This window comes from Macrobrachium nipponense, chromosome 17 (assembly GCF_015104395.2).
Source record: "Macrobrachium nipponense isolate FS-2020 chromosome 17, ASM1510439v2, whole genome shotgun sequence".
NCBI lineage: Eukaryota > Metazoa > Arthropoda > Malacostraca > Decapoda > Palaemonidae > Macrobrachium > Macrobrachium nipponense.
In genome coordinates, this window is record NC_087210.1 from 3939757 (window position 1) to 3947954 (window position 8198).

Here is an 8198-nt window from a genome sequence, read left to right on the forward strand (position 1 = left end):
GACTTGATTCCTTCAAACAGCTGAGAATTAAAAGCGCAGGAAGTGCGCGCTTTTGCAAATTCTTGTTCTTTACATAACAATATGTCATATAAGACATATTAGCTGTGTTGTACGGTAGAGGCAACTCTGTGTTGACTTCTCATTACACAAAGGATGTCAAGTTAACCTACGAGAGATCCTTCTCTTTTGGTTTTATACGTTTCTGCGGATACGTTACTGGGATAAGGAGCCGACACTGATCCTTAACTTTGAGTTAAAGTTTTTTAACTTAGTGAAATTATTGGGGTTTTTGAAAGGAGTGTGGGGATAACTCTTTCCAATTTGAGCGCGAACCCTCGTGTTAGGATCAGGTGATCGGGATCGGTGTTGCGCTCCTTCATAAGGTGTATTGTCATATAAGTGGATCAGCACCCATTGACAAAGTCCTTTCAGGCTCTGCCGAGTAAGTGGATAAGACCCCTTCGGCAGACCCACAAGAACTCTTGGCCATAGATCACATATCTCGCTAAAGTTTCTTGAGGTGATGCAGACTACTGGGAAACAAACACCCACGAAGTCTACCACCTATCAGGTAGGAACCAAGGTTTTATTTATACCTACAACATATGTTGTTTACCTGTCTATTCCATATAGTAGCTGTCTCTTACCCTCCACCGAAGGGTGCCAATCAGCTATGTATATAATCGACAGGTAAGTTGATTGTATGAAAATGAGTATTGTTATGATACAATAAAGTTTCATACATACTTACCTGGCAGATATATACGATTAGGGCCCACCCAGCCTCCCCGCAAGGAGACAGGTGGAAGAGAAAAAAAATATGATAGAAAACGGGAATGGTTCCTAATCCTGCCACCCAGGGCAGGACGGTAGATCACCTGACCTACCTGCAGCGTGTGCGCGAAATTTGTAATTTCTGTCGGGGACGACGGAGTCTTAGCTATGTATATCTGCCAGGTAAGTATGTATGAAACTTTATGTATCATAACAAATATCATTTTATATATACAGTATACTTGTATTCTTGCTGTGGGTTACTGCTAGTTTAGAAACAGTTGTGCTAGAATTTTGACCTGAAAAGAAAATAACAAAAACCTACATAGCCTGGTATCTTCCAGGTAAAGCCGAAAGTGCCTGGTTCTTAGGGTGGGAATTCTCCGTGTCGGACTGTCAAGCATTTCACTTGAAAAATCATTGGTTTATTATGATTTTTTAAAAATTAAGTTTTATAGCTAAACTTCTACTGTATTCCCTCAAAAATTAGTTTGAACTGCCTCAGCAATTAACCAGTGGGTAAGTGATCAAACAAAGATGGATCAAGTGTCAGACAAAAAAATTAATTACTATGAAAACTGCATTAATGATATATTTTTCCTCCCTGCAATGGAGCCAAGTCAGACCAACTTTCACTGGTTTAGATGCTGATGTCTTCAATGCACATGCCAATCCTATTGAATCTGTTACCCTTCATGTTTTTTTTTTAAATTCTTTTTTATACATGTTAGGTCAGCCATTAAAAAGAACCCGCTATCTTTTGGTGGCCAGTATGGGTCAGCAGTGTTTACGTCAGCAGATATGATGAGTTTGTTATGCCTAGTTGTTGACCATTCATTCATGATTAATCAGACAAGATCTTTAAAGTGTCTTTCTAAGACATCAGAGGTCACTTGTTCAGGCTCTTTGCCTTCTGGATGTGTTGCTGTGCCCTGTCACTGGAGCGAAGAGTGGGTGAGCAAGAACCGTGTGTTCTTTAGATTCCTTCACTCTTGTAGTTCGTTTGTCCTACTCACAATTTGTCAGTGCCTCCTACTTCTTTGTCACCCTTGGTGGACTTGCTATGATCTTGCAAACTCTTCATTCATGGAATGGTTGAAATATTTTAATGTGTTTTGTCTTGAAGCGTGCAATCCTGGAGCATCATTGGGTAGTCACCAGGTCTTCAATGGACGAGCTGTTGGCAGATTTTGAAGTTGTTGAGCATTACGTGGTTGTCTTCCGTAGATCCTATCAGTGGCTCTTGAGGCATCTCATTGTGCCCAGCACCCTGCTGTTCTTAACTGTTCCCATGATCCTGAGTGTGGCCTTTCCTGATCCCCTAGATGTAAAGTAGTCCTGGGTCTTGTTCTATGTGTGATTGAGGTAAGGGCTCTTTACATGGTTGGAGAGAAGTTTACAGTCGTTTGTGAGCTGAGGTACAAGCGAGAGTTCAGTCTAAGGCTTACTGATTTATTCATACAACTTTCACAAAGGTCAATAGCTTTTGTGAGCCACAAAGTAGTCCCAACCTCTTGACAGATTGAAGAAGGGATTAAATCTGAGCATCTGTCTCTCTTCACAGATGCATATTACTATATACATATGTACATAAATATACATACATAGTTGAACAGCTGGCACAATGATGCATAGAATGAGAACAATAGTACATGAAAGTGGCAATAATGGTAAGGATATAATAAGTACATGAAATTCGATTTCGAGAACTTGTGTTTTTTCTCGACCGCACGGTTGCTCTCATGCAAAGAAAGTTCATTTTGCAAGTAGGTCTACCATATGGGTGCTACATGTTCATCACCTGGATGCTGTCTTTCACCATGGAAGGGTTGTTAGTTTTGGTGACCTATTTCCATGTTAATCTTTGCCTTTAAGAACATCAGTTGAATTTCATTGACTAGATGTGGGATTTTGAAGGCTTGTCCAGCATTTTGAGGAGGTTGTCCATGGAGAACCTCCTAACTTGGGTCTTTCTGTAGTTTTGAAGTCTTACTGAGCATCCTTATAAATCTTTGCTGGCCTTAAAGCAGGATCTTACACAGATGGTTTTCTCCTGGAGTTTCCATTTTTGAGACAGGCAGTGAGATTTGTATGCTCAAATAGTCATTATATATCAAGGACGGGAAATCTATAGGTTTTTATTTGTTAATAACTTGTCCAGTGCATTGCCAGTAACAAGCAGATCTTTTGCTTTACGTACTCAGAAAGAACAATCCTTTATTACCACAGGAAGACAAAAGATCTCAAAATTATTGCCTGTATGCAGTGTGTTTCTACAATTCTGACCAAGAAAAGGTAACATGGAATGTACAGTTATAGGACAGATGGTGAAGTGATGCAGGTTAGAGTTCTAGTCCACAGGATCAAAACCCACTCTATGTACTTGGCTTTTGAATATTGCTTTGGTGTGAGTAAAGCTACCTGATGTGCCAAGCAACTTGGGAAAATTTTTTTTATTAAGCACATTTTTTTGGAAAAGTTCATTATTCCTTAGGACCATTAGTAGCAGTTGACCAAGTTATACCTTTGTGGAGGACCTTGACTTTTCTTACTCATTCACATAGAGCATTCTAAAGCTGCAGACATCCTTGGTTACTAGCATTTATATCTTACATGATATGCTCAGGTTTTTGTTCAGTTGACATCAGCAGCAGATGCTCTAATTTCTTATTCTTGGGGTCTCCCACTTACTCATAAAAATCTTTGGAATTACCAGAGTCTTCTCACCAATTCTAGTCCCTGAGCAGTTGTTTGTTACAGGTTTTGGTCATCATGGGGCTTTCAGCTGTTCACCCTTTCCACTGATTCCACTGAAATTTAGAAAGTTTTTTGAAACATTATATTATTTTTTATATAAGCCCATCATTCATTTCATGGTTTCCAACATCACTTACCCTCATATCTTGAGGCTCCATGTGGGACATGCCTTGTGCTACTACCACTCTTCATTTGCATTAAACAAATGACTGCTGTGTCTAGGATATTCAAAGACCATGAATGTAAGAGAATATGAGTGAAGGGTTCATATGAAAACACTGCTAAATCAAATGTTGGTATAGAGAGGGATACATAACTGGAAGTTGCAAAAGACTAAGTTTTCCTGTGTCTGTTTATCCCTGTTATTGCCCAGGACTATACTTTTTTTTTTTTTTTTTTTTTTTTTTGCAGTAAAGCACAAGTAAAATACTGTAAGAGATCTGCATATATAATACACAGAATATTCACTTCTTGAATAGTGTTGGTAAACATTAAAAGCAGCAAGAATTTATGGTATCCAAAACATTCAAAGTTTGCATATCCTTGATCGAGACTAAAAGTAGCAGAAGTCCCAGGTCACAAACATAGGCTCACTAGGTGTAGGCTCACCAAAAGCATGGTTAACAACAGCCTTCTGCCTCTGTAAGCTGGAAGAACTGATAATGTGGTAATGTACAAGGCCTCCTACACCTAAATTAGGAAATCATGTATAAGAGACATTTAGATTAGATATGTAAGGGCAAGACTTAGTTTGAGAAAGTAACGACTCATAGCCAATGTTAAGGAGATTAAGGAGTCCCTTGAAAAGATCTGAAAGGGAATCACAACTGTCTCCTTCAATAGCTTTGTTCATCCGAAGCTGTGCTAGGTTGAACTAATTATTTCTAAGACACTCATGGCTTTTTGTTGAGTTCTGTTGCCACAGCTTGGGATAGAATGATAAAAAAAAAGTAAATAAAATTTGCTCATCTAAGGCAGTGGGCCATGATCTAAATTTCCTAAAGGTTGGGGCATAAATTTAAATAGTGAGATAATACATTGTTCGTTAATATTTTACTTGACAAATATTTTGTATTTTACATATAGGAGAGGCATCAAAAGATACAGAACATATAATTTAATTTTTATAAAAATACGAAGAAGTTATGAAAATTCAGATTCACATCTATTTTAGATTAAGCAAGATTTTAATAATTTCTATTTACATAAAATCTTGGTTTCATATGGGATGATTGCTGGGTTCATGATTTAGTATGTTATATTTTTGGCTTTTGATTTTTCTTTTGTTGCAGTATGTAGATTTGCTAATTATGTTCCTCCCTATATGAGCATTCCAGTATGTATTAAGCACAAGTATTTTGTGTAATGACCTGAAGTTCAGGACTGCTCTGTTTTCATAGGCTATTTGTGGATAGTTTGTGTCATATTTAATCCATATAGGCACTGAATTTTCTTACTGTACAAAAGATGTAAATACATTATTTATGTACTACTGATGGTTATGTGTCAGCTCTGGTTTTTGGTGTTCAAAAATGTCAGAAACTGTGTAAATGCCATGATATGAGGAGTTATGGATTTTTCCTTTTCCATAATATGTCAGTAGGTAGAGTAGAGATTATGCTCATCACCCAGAATGCTGTACGTCGAAGTTATGCAATGACAGGTATAAAATTTACTGCTGAAAATACAGTAAATTTAAGGTTTTTTGTCTTTATATGGACCTAGGAATTTTTATGTAATCTATTCTTGTATGTATACAATGCATTATGTATACCATCAAATTAAAAGTATTAATTGTAGGTTAGCCAGTTATTATAGTGTTAAATTTATTCCATATAGTTTACTATAGTATTGTTAATTATTAATTAATAATTGCTGTAGTTTATCCAAAATTAAGAAAGTTAGACAGGTTCAAGAAGAGTAAATAAAAACAAAAGGAAAGTAGAGAGAAGGGAGTGCAATTTTGATAGCTGGGATGCTGGAATTTTGAGTTTTGCACCTTGCACAGTGTAATTATTATCCACATACAAGGTTTGCTCTTTTTGCACAAGTCATTTTTAATTCATAAAAAATTCTTGACATTTCATAAATTGTTTGATGTTTATTGCTGGAAATGAGTCTTTATTTCTTATATATTTACAGGTTTGTTCAGTTTCGACATTCAGCATTCAGAAGAATCGTCATAACATGCTTGTAAGATATATGATAAAAAATACCTATTTTTGCAGCATTGTCTTTACGGTGCCATGTTAAGCGTGCAGTATTGAAATTCCAATGGAATAAATAGAGTATTTTGAATTGTGTGGGTTGATAGTTTTATATATGTTCTCACAAAATATAAACCAGTGGTTTGCAAATGCCTTCCTTTTTTGATCTAGCTAAAATTAGATGGCTATCCAAATTCAGAATGCCTTGCCAGTGGTTATTGACTAGTGAATAAAATAGGTCTGAAGAGGAGGAATTCACCCCTTTGTCATTCGCAAGCCCTTTCTCTTTTCACTGTGTGTATGTTAAGAGTAAACCCAGGGTATCTCTGCTTGCTGATAATCAGTATTGTTACTCTGTTGTCACCTTTGTTTTTCATCATCATTGTATGAATGTGGGTCTGATACTCTGCCTCTCAAACTGATTCTCCTGAGACCTGTTTATTTAATGGTAAAATCAAGGAAATGGATTGTGAATTACTTGAGTGAATGTCAGCTGGTCCGGATGTTGCTTTAGCACTAATCTTCCCGTTTTATCATTATTCATTCATAAAATGAGTATAGAAGTGCCATGAAATAGAACGTAAACAATGAATTCATGAAAATACTGCTGCAGTATTTAAGCCTCTTAAGCACAAGTTTTCCAAGAATCTGAGGTTACTCTCCAGTAATTATAAAATGTCTTACAAAATGACTTGGGGTTATTTACATAAAGTTCTGTAAAACTGGATGTAAGAAAAATATTGAAGCAAGAATATTTAGGTTTCTTCTATACCCATAGATAGAAACAAAGGCACTTGGTTTAGTTATCTTGGAACTTAGCTGGTAATTAGTAACCTGCTTATCTCTCTCCATTCATTTCTGTTGCTGTGTGTAGACTTTTAGAGCCCTACAATACTCAGCAAGGATTACTTTGCCATTTCCTTACACAGTAATAAATAATCATTTCCTTGTCATTTTTTCTTTTAATTGCAATGCAGTATAACCAATAAGAGTGCTGTAATTACAATATAATGGAATCATTTGGCTTCCACTCGCACTCCTTTCATTTGTTTTGTCAATTAGTTTAGCAAGACAGTCATATTTGTAGACTCACAGTTCTTGCCCAAAGGATTTGCTTTCAAATGAGTTGAAAATTTGTGCAAGGAAGTGGGACAGTCAAGTATGAAAATGTATTTCTTTATTAACATGGCCACTAAGTTACATCCTGAGACTCCTAGGTCATACCCAAGAGACTTGGTTTTAGAGCAAGGAAAAGCTGCAAAATTTAACACTATGTAGGAAGAGACCTAAGAGAATGGATGAAAGGTAAAAGGCTAAGTAAATCAGTTGCGTTTAGGAAGGCATTTACCTTTTCTGTGGCTTGTTTTGTATTTAGTTTTATATTGTTGGCAGTTTTGAGCATTTTGTCTTCTGGTTTGCTCAAGGACAGTGGTATCAGTTAGTATCACTTTCTTCATTTTTGCTTGTTTTTTAAGTCAAAATTCACCTTTTTTTATACTATTCCTGTCTGGCTGTGTGTTTTTTATATTCCTTTTTGGCTGTTTTTTTTTTTTTATGTTAGTTCTATTCATGATGGGGTTAGTATATCCTGAGAAACCTAACATAACTCGAAAATAATATGGCACCGACAGAGTTATGTGAGAAAGGATGGTGCCTGTTGAGTACATCATCTCACTCACTCAATTGACCCTAGAGAAAGTGGTTCAAATCCAGGAAACTAGTCTAATTCTGTTTGCTGTAAGAAAGCAGATTGTTAGGAATGTGAAAAATAAGCTTTTAGAATCATGTTTTTTCATTGTGCTGTGTGGTTTTTAAAATGAATGTCTTCAAGCACAGCAGTTCTCAAGTATTGTGTAATTTTTTGTTTAACCCTTATTTTTGTTTATTGTGAATGTTCCCTCACATTTTAATTTATGTGAATGTTCCTTACATTTTAATTTTATGTATTTACAAGTGAAGCAACAGCTTTCCTTGTACTCCTAATATATTTTGTTAAATATTTTTATTTAATTATATTAAATTTTCTTACTGTAAATATTTTAGTTTTTACGGTATACATTGTTTTTTCGTCTTGCAATACAGTGTAGCATTCATCCAGTTACTGTAAACTTGAATCATTCCTTGAAATTTACTCACAAGATCTCTAGAACTTGTGTGAAAGAAGCAAACAAAATATGATAGAAATGTGATTCTTTATACAATTTATGCAAATAAAGATACAGTGGGAAAATGCAGAATTTTAAATTTTTTTCATTAAATGTGAAGTAATAATAGTTGAAGTCAGTAAGATATAGGCAAGCAGATTAATATTTAAAACAGAATTGTAAGGCCAGGAGAGCATTATAAACAGAATTATTAATTAGTTCATATTTTTTTAGATGTACAAAACCAAAGTTTTGTACATCTAGTATCCTGGTGCCAGCTAGAAAACTGCTGCTGAGAGCTATCAACTTGACGGCA

The 8198-nt window shown here is 35.7% G+C and overlaps 1 protein-coding gene across 3 annotated transcripts in view; it reads left to right on the plus strand.

Annotated features, from left to right (window-relative positions):
- The window catches only part of LOC135196131 (transmembrane protein 248-like), a 72223-nt gene extending 64255 nt beyond the window's left edge, over positions 1-7968 (plus strand). For all 3 annotated transcript variants that reach the window (XM_064222654.1, XM_064222653.1, XM_064222652.1), the window contains exon 8: positions 5674-7968. The gene's annotated coding sequence lies outside the window, so the exon portion shown is untranslated. The remainder of the gene's footprint in view (positions 1-5673) is intronic.
- Positions 7969-8198: the final 230 nt, after the last annotated feature.